This window comes from Pteropus vampyrus, unplaced genomic scaffold (assembly GCF_000151845.1).
Source record: "Pteropus vampyrus isolate Shadow unplaced genomic scaffold, Pvam_2.0 Scaffold34, whole genome shotgun sequence".
NCBI lineage: Eukaryota > Metazoa > Chordata > Mammalia > Chiroptera > Pteropodidae > Pteropus > Pteropus vampyrus.
The window spans coordinates 5,221,056-5,228,951 of record NW_011888815.1 but is presented as its reverse complement, the minus strand read 5'-3'; the positions used below and the strand labels follow the sequence as shown (position 1 = coordinate 5,228,951).

Sequence of the window (7,896 nt, the reverse complement as noted above, 5' to 3'; positions counted from 1 at the left end):
GTCATCTATTAACACCCTGCTCTGAAGGATTAGTATTTAGTTCTCTTTTACCTTCTCTCTCTCTCACTTATGTTTACCTCCTCCAACCTCCTCATATTGCTAAATCAATATGAAGCGTTTACATTATTATGCCTATGAATTACAGTTCACAGACAAGCTACCTAGAGTTCCATGGTTATGAATAGTCTCTTGTGCAAATTTTGGTTTTCTCGTGAGTTCAAAATTGTATTATTTTTCATTTGCTTAATTTTCTATGCACCTATCATTTATTTGTCCTTAAATCCTTTACCAAAGTAGTAAAGCTCTGTTTATTATTATTATTATTATTGTTATTATTATTATTTATGCCTACAGCACCTGGTCTTCCTAGGTGGTCTCCCATCCAATTACTAACCAGGCCTGACCCTACTTAGCTTCCAAGATCAGACATTGGACTTGTTCAGGGCGTCATGGCCGTAGACCATGGACCATGGCTCCACTGGGGCGCGAACCCAGGACCTTCTGCGTGTAAAGCAGATGTGCTAACCACTGCACTATGGAACCACGTCCTTTTAATAAGAGCAAACACATCCAATAATAGAATCTATCGGTTTCATCCCCTCACCCCCTTATACACCTCTATGCAGCTTCCTTCTCCAAATTGGGAAGATTGTATACATTAGGCCATGGATCTGCAAACATTTTCTGTAAAGGACCAGATGGTAAATATTTTAGGTTTCTGTTGTAACTGCTCAACTCTACCATTATAGTAACAACAACAACAAAAAATAAACAGCTCTAAACAATACATAAATGAAAGGGCATAACTGCATTCCGTAAAACTTTATTTACACAGACTTCCTGCTGTCATAGTTTGTTGACTCCTGTCCTAGGCCCACTTTCTAGCTATAATTCTGGATCTTTTTTCACCGTAATCCTAGGAAGTTGATTTATGTCTCTTCTGTGTTGGATCCTCTGTTTCTAGAGCTCGTTTCTTCCTATTTGTTGGTTTCTTTTCTTGCTAACACTTGTCTTTAAATGGATTTCTGATAAAAGCTGCATGGGAAGTAATATTTTGAGATATTAGTTGAGTGCAAATTCCTTTGTTTTTCTATCCCGCTTGCTGGATTGTTTGTCTGGGTATAGAATTTTCTATCGGAATTCAGTCGCTCACAATATTGGAAGACATTGTTCTATGGTATTCTAATTTCCAGTGATCTTTGGAAGAAGTCTGAAGCCATTATGATTCCTGATTCTTTGAAACTGACTTGATTTTTCAATCTTCTTATTTTTCTTTTCCATAAAATGTTTGAGATATACCAAATGGTATAGGTAATAATATGGAAATAACCATGTCCCCACCACCTAGCTTTAAAAAACAGTGTTCAACTTGAAATTCCATATACAGAATTTCCTAATCTCGTTTCCCTATTTTCTTTGAAAAGGTAATCATAACTGGTGTTTTAATTTTCCATGCCTTTCTACTTTTATTACATAAGAATGTACCCATAAATAAAATATAGTACTGATTTGCACGTATTCAAACTTCATATAAATGATATATATTATGTTCTGAAACTTGCTTTTTTCTTATTATAAGATTTATTTTTGCTGACACATACAGTTCCATTTACTTCATTTTTTCCCCCTATAATTGAGTTTCTGCATCAGAGTGGCCCACCAAATAGGTAGTATAATGAATGAACCTACACTAAGGCACCTCATTATGACATTTTAGAATGCCAGGTATGAGATCATAAAAGCTTCCAGAGAGAAAGATTAGGTCTCTGGGCCTGCTGGACATTTGTTTGTCCTTACACCCATCCCCGTTCATCCATGCTTAGGGGGCTAAATACCCACAAACGACATTTCTTAGACTCTTGACAGCTGGGTTCTCATCTCGTTCTGCGAAGAAGATACTAGCATGAGATCGGAAGATGAGAGGAACATGTAGCCAAGCTGCTGCCGGTGACAGTCCCCGGTGCCTCTTCCTGGCCCCGGCACACGCTGCCTGACCCTTCAGTGATATAGAGACAGTCAGGCTCAGGGGTCTGGCCGGGGGCGATGGCAGCTTCCTCATCCGGGTGACACTCATTCCTCTTTGGTGGCTCCAGGACTAGTCCTCTCTCCTTCGTTTCTGCACCCTTCTGTCTCCTGAGCAACCGATCCCTTGCATTCGATACACCTCTGTTTTCTGACTTTTTCCTGAGTGACACACTTGGTTTCTGCGGTGTGACTGCTGAGCACTTCTGAAACTTCCAGCACCTTGGTGCGGGATGAAATATTAAACACTTCCTGTTAAACGCTTGGTTTAGACAAATGAATGTAAACAAAATGCGTACGGCTGCAAAACGAGGTGGAAAATGAAATTTTTAAAAGTCTGAAACGACCAGGTGTTAGTGAGAGTTTGGAATCACTGAACCAACATTACCTACTGGAGGAAGTCTACATTGATACGACGGCTTTGAAACGCCTTTTTAATAAAATGAGATGGTGTTTTGATGCCATTTTGTTGATCTTATGCAAATTAGAATTGTAAAAGGAATCAATTTATATATGCAAATGTATATGCACGTCCATGCATATTTACACAGTCACATTTATACTTTGTAGGTGTGGTTGGTTGTGGGGTTGAGATGCGGATGGGGAGATATTAGATTGGACATCAAGGTGCATGTGTAGAAATACTCGTGAGGGGCCCCGGCCTGGGAGGGACCCCATTCCCCCAGCTATGTTCCTATAAGGCCATAGACACGCTTCTGTGCTTTTAGATGGTACTGGTAGTTCCAAGCTCCAGATTGGGGCTCTGCGATCTCCTCTGGGGAGAGGGCTAAGCTGCCCTCTGGAGGATGGTGACTGTCAGGCGTGGCAGGACAGGCCAGTTTGACCTCCAGGAAAACCAGCTAAGCCATGCGGTGACTCGTCCCCTTTCGAACAGCACTTGGCGGTTGGCACGTACGTTCTTTGGCATTCGGGGCCGTAACAGAGAATGTGATCACTCTTTAATGAATTTAATGTCGGTGTCCAGTATATCATAATTTAATCGCGCTGCTTTGAATGTATTCTGGGACAGCCCAGCGGTACACACAGCGAGGCATTTCATTTTCTCTAATTTGATTTGGTCACCATTATAACTGATCGTTTATTGGGCACCTGTTATACACTAGATACCGCGGGGAGGTTTTTAAAAAGGGAGAAAGAAATTGTATTGCACATGCAGCACGTGGGGTAGGCGCGTGTTATTACACAAAGCAGTTCTTTCCCAGATATTTTCAAAAGCTCGAATTGCTCCGCAAAAATAGCTGTTTTATATAAAATAAAGTCACCCAAATACATGAACTGTTCTTAAAGCAAAAATAAGTATATCCCAGTGAAGTTATTTTATCCAACATAATTCACATAATAAAGTCCTCAGCTTTTAGCACAGATGCCACAGTACTAAGTATCCAACTTGGATTAGCAGGAAACGGCTTATCAGAGCTGAATGCAGGTAGCTGCTTCAGTTTCTGGAGGATTGGCTGTCCCCCCCCCCCTTAATTTAACTCACAAGCAGAAAATGTTTGGGGCCTCCAGATACATCACTTATGCTCTTCAATCAGCTGAAGCTCAGCTTCGCTCATGGCTAAAGTCTCCATAGCAGACTTAGTCCTATACTTTAATATGAAAATTTCATCGTATCATTTGGTTTTTTTTTTAAACTCCTATGTCAAATATTTAAATCCAGAAGAACATGCTTTCAGCGCATGTTATTCAAACACAGCAGAAGCAGACACCAAAGCCAATGTGTTCCTCTCAGCAAGTAATTTTAATCAGAGGATATTTAGTTCTCAGTTAAAATACTTAGCGGCACTGGCAAGCAAATCCTCTTTCAGTCAGAGAGATAGATTTTAATTTTCCAGTTCTAACAAGAAAGAGTGATTTGGTCACCTGACAGTTTGGGGGTACATTTTTCCAGCTGGTCGCAGAGCGAAGGAGAATGACACCAGCTTGAGGTCCCCTGGTGTGTCCAGAAGCAGGGTATCACTCCTCCCAATTACAGCTCCTTGAGGATGCCATCAATATGCACCAACGGTTTCTCGCTGTTTTTTTTTTTTTTTTGCCAGAAGCAAATGAATATATTATCTGTCAGCAGCAAGACACAGGGCAAATGGCTCTGTGAGCCGTGGGTGATTGGGATTCCACGCGTGCGTGGGGGTGTGACTATGCTTCAGAACTCATTTTCACTGATGCCGACATCCAGGATGGTCCTCGGAGACCTGTCAATCAAGCTGCAAGCTGCTTTGCAGAAAAATTAGATTACTCATGCTCAGACAGAAAGGCGATGGCAATTCCGAATGGCCCTTTAAAGACCCATTACACCTGTATTTACAAGCAAGGGAAACCCACGTGAAGGACGTTTTTACCACTGGCTACCTGGGCTGTATACGAACGCGGTTGTTCACTGACATTTAGGGACTCGTGGAGAAATAGCCCCTCCTTCCACACACTCAGTACATACAGCCTTTTCTCTCTTTTTTTTTTTTACAATTTAATGTCAATAACCTTGCAAGGCTTGATTTATTAATTTTACTAGCTAGATTCATTGTTTTACTATGATCGCGGTATGATTCCGTCTGCAAATCCACCGCCTGAACACCTATTATCCATATCTAAATGTCCATGATAAACGAGAAATTTGCAGGTGGAGTCTATTTGTCACAGCGGAATCTGGGTGCGGTTCTCAGCGCTTACGACAAGGACGCCTTTCTGGGCTCTGCATCTCATTCGCCGTGTTTGCCTAGTCGCTGAAGACAACAGATGTGTCAAAAATCCGTAAGATGAACCCCTGGCAGTCATGCGCGGGCTTGCCCATAAAATCCCATTTTTAAATAAAAATAGAAACGGGGAATTCATGTGTAATGCACAATTATATATCGAAGGTGCGATGAAATCTCACTGAGGAGCAAGAATAGCATGGGAGATTTTCAAAGATCCCAGAAAGGGACATGGTGACTCCTGGCTGGAAGTAGACGGTGGCACGCAGGGAGGTCGAGTGTTTCCCAGCGCCTCGCAGAAAGCTTTTCACAGCGTTGGATAATAAAAGAGGCCGGCTGGGATAAGATCTCCCCTCCTGTAATGACATGACAGTGCTGGCTCTTTGAAACTCCCGGGGTATGTTCTGGAATGCTAATTGAGCATTTGGACCCGCATCTGTGGAGTGTTTAGTTGGGTTTCCCTACAGTGGCTCAATGGCAAATCTTGCCTGATTTTTGCGAGCAACGTAAAACTCATGCAGCGTTTCTCTGATCGACAGTTCCCCAGATCGTGGCATTTCCAGCTTGACACCAAACTTTCTTCATGTCTCCATGTTTTGGTGGTTTTCTGTATATCGTGCAGGGTAGATTTATTCAGCCAGCATTGTCACCCAGGAAGCTCGATTGACTTTAGCATCTGTTCTTTGCTGATATCCGGATAATGGATGGTCATAATAATGACCCTGAAGCAATTCAAGTGCCTTTGGAATCATGCAGGATTACGTTCTACTTTGGGGGGGCAGGGAGTGAGGGAGTCTCTGGGTTCCTGAGAGAGAGTCACAGTCATGTCCATCTGGGGACAAGGATAGAAAAGGAAGTCCTCCCGTCCACTCACATTCCTGCATCTCTTATGCATGCATCCAGCATCCATTTCCTGCGTGTGGATATCAGCCAGGTACCCTGCTCAGCACCAGAGATACAAAGATGGATTAAACTGAGACCTGGTCTCTAAGAGACCCTCAGTAGAGAGATCTGGGACAGGCTTACACGCTGCTAATGATCACGATTCACAGTGTGCTTTTGAAGCCCCCGGGATGGGTAGGAGCTGAAGGGAAGTCCAGAACCAGTGAAGAGAATACTCTGAGCACTAAGGAGAAGGAGTAAACTGAGCGATGATGAAGAGATCAGAGAGGAGACTGTGACTTAGTCAAGGAGTAAGGAAAGGCGCTGAGAGGGCCAGAAATTATGGTCAAAGGTGGAACATAATTTCCTTGGAATGATGTCAAGTTCTGGGGCAGGATTACAGTGGCATCTGAGTCACGGCCGTAAGAGCTGGGAAGGTCAAGGACTGGTGAAGACAGAGTATTGGCTGGTAGTCTACACGGGCTTCGCAGTTACCCAAGGTGAAATCTGGACTTGTGGGGAGAGAATGATGGCTATTTAATTTTAGGGTGCTGGAAATGTCTGTACCTTGAACGGAATGGCTATGGTTATTACAGGGTCCATATGTAAGTAAAAACCTGTCGGGTTGTAGGTTGTATTCTTGAGAATCGCGTAATTTATAGCATAATGTTAAAATGAAAATAATCGAATTGCTTTCGGTCGAATTTTAATACCAAATATAACATTCTTATAATACTGCCATTCTATAACCAGAATGAATATTTAAAATTTAATATATCGTCCCAGAGGTTCTGAGTAATTCTGTAACTGAAACGCATCCTGTGGGAAACAGTGGGACTTCTGAATGTTTCGTAACATCAAACCGAACCTAGTTTTGAACTAAATGTAAGGAGAAGCGAAAAAGAAAGCAAGCAGCGACAACAAAAACAGTTAAAAAATAAAAATAAAGGCAAGAGAAACGACTTTTGCATTAATCATCCATCATCTTTGATCTCAGCAAAATGACCCTTGACTTGGCGAGCGTTCAAGAGAGCATTTCTTTGATTTGTGGAAGTTGAAATGATTCCTCATCATGTTATTTTTGGTGCCAAATCTGAGGTTATTTTCTCTGGCTCAACATCTGTGGCTACCCCTAGGAACTAATTGGGCAATAAAAGTTTTTCAGGCTCGTGAACATCAAGTATTAAAAAAAGATGACTGATAAATATTAGTTTTAGAAACATAACAATAGGGTTCGGTAACTGATCTCTACCAGTTGTGCACAGAACAGATTTCAAAATGCCGGAAGTGAAGCCAAGGTGGCCAAGTGTCAGAGTTGAGAATGTTTGTCTTTGCCTGCACATGAAACCACTTTGAAGTGGCCTAAGACGTGTTTTTGTATTTCAAACAGCCCACAGAAGGAAAGCCAGCGAGGCATCAAATTATTTACCCTTCCCAGGAAAGTATTTTAAAAGCTCTACGAGGGCTCCATTTCCTCAAGCCCCTGTCACCTAAAACACACGTAATAAGCCCCAGATGCTGGATCCCAACCTGCAAACCCCGTGACTCGGAGAGAAAATATTTCATTCATTTTCCGGGACATCTTTAATTCGTTCGAAGCTAAACTTTCAGGCCATATTTTCTGCTTAAACTTAATAACTCAGCTTTGACATTCCTTTCTAGTGACCCCAGAGTTCCATGTGGCTGCCTGGACACCTGCTCCCAAATGCATTAGAGGCACTGAGGTTTTTTTTTTTTTAAAGTATCAGTTTTGTTTTGTTTTTTTTGTTTTTTTTGCTCAGCCTCGAGGCCATCCTTCGAATGGGCGGAAGTAGCGGATATTCGATTCTATTCCATTGTGAATTTTGTTGCTGTCTCAGGTTTCTGTTCTCAAGCTTTTGTTGATGTTGTTTTGGAGGCAAAAATATTTCAGCACGTTGGAAATCTATGAAGCTTTACAGTTTCAGATCTTCATTTTGGAAGATAAAGGGGGAGGGATTCCAACAATCTCTCACGTTAGCTATGTTTGTTAATGAGTTTGCGGGGATAAACTTTAAAGTTTATGACTGTTTCCTCTGATGTTAAAAGAAATCTGTGGCTATTTAATACTCCTGGAGTAGAGATTAACATGTGCTATTCAAAATTTCGTTAATGATCCAAGAAAATATACAGCTAAAATTTTAAAGGGTCAGAATTGAGTCCTCTTGAACTGTTTAACTTTGTTTAAAAATCAGAGAATACGGAAAAATTGCAAATCCATTGAAAAATAATAAGCATACCCATTTTCAGTGGAGGGAATTAC

General features: G+C 41.6%; 1 non-coding gene across 1 annotated transcript; it reads right to left on the bottom strand.

Moving 5' to 3' along the window:
• Positions 1-470: 470 nt before the first annotated feature.
• Positions 471-543, bottom strand: TRNAV-UAC. Its single transcript has one exon. It is a non-coding gene; the product is annotated as a tRNA-Val (tRNA).
• Between the last annotated feature and the right edge of the window lie 7,353 nt (positions 544-7,896).